The following is a 723-nucleotide window of genomic DNA, read 5'->3' on the forward strand; positions in this document are numbered from 1 at the left end:
CGAATAAGCGAGATGGCTATGCGGATGCGAGATAGCATCTGAGAAGGAATGTCGGATGGATCACTGTTAAGCAGATTAATTGGGCATATCAGCCAAGGCGGTGGCGTTCACGTACGGGGCTGCGGGGCGAATAGGAATGAGATGATGCGCAAGCGGTTAATGAGATGATGAGATGAAGGCGAAAGATGACAACTGTTGGTGGCATCTTGGAAATTGTGTGCGCGGGAGGAACATGGGCAGTGAGCAGGAGCCGCTGGTAACGTAACGAGGGGGAAGCTGATAGCGGGGAGGATTCGATGGGCTTGACATGAGGTGTCCTGTGGCAGCGTGTCAGTGGTAGACAGGCGCTACAAGGTGGTCTGGGTAGGAATCAGGCGGACCCGGAGGGAGGGGAGCTGGGAGCTGGGAGCTGGCGGGCGCGTTGGGTGGAGTGGAGCATGCACGACGAAGAGACACGGTGGCGGGGGCGGAACGGGAGCCGGGGAAGGAGGAGAGGCTGCGAATGGAGGCGATATGGATCAGTCATTCACGGTGCAAATGGCCTGTGATCCATCTGATGAGGCGAGTAGGAGCGACGTGAGAACAGAACGGCGGACCTCATCGATCAAACAAAGAGAGGCCGAGAGGAGGAGGGCCAGTGATTTCAATTATCGGAGGCCAGCAGAGTTTGAAGTCTGCTGATGATGCCGAGCGCGTGCGAGCTCTCTCTCTCTCTCTCTCTCT

Source organism: Fibroporia radiculosa, assembly GCF_000313525.1.
Source record: "Fibroporia radiculosa TFFH 294 genomic supercontigs, scaffold2217, whole genome shotgun sequence".
Lineage (NCBI taxonomy): Eukaryota > Fungi > Basidiomycota > Agaricomycetes > Polyporales > Fibroporiaceae > Fibroporia > Fibroporia radiculosa.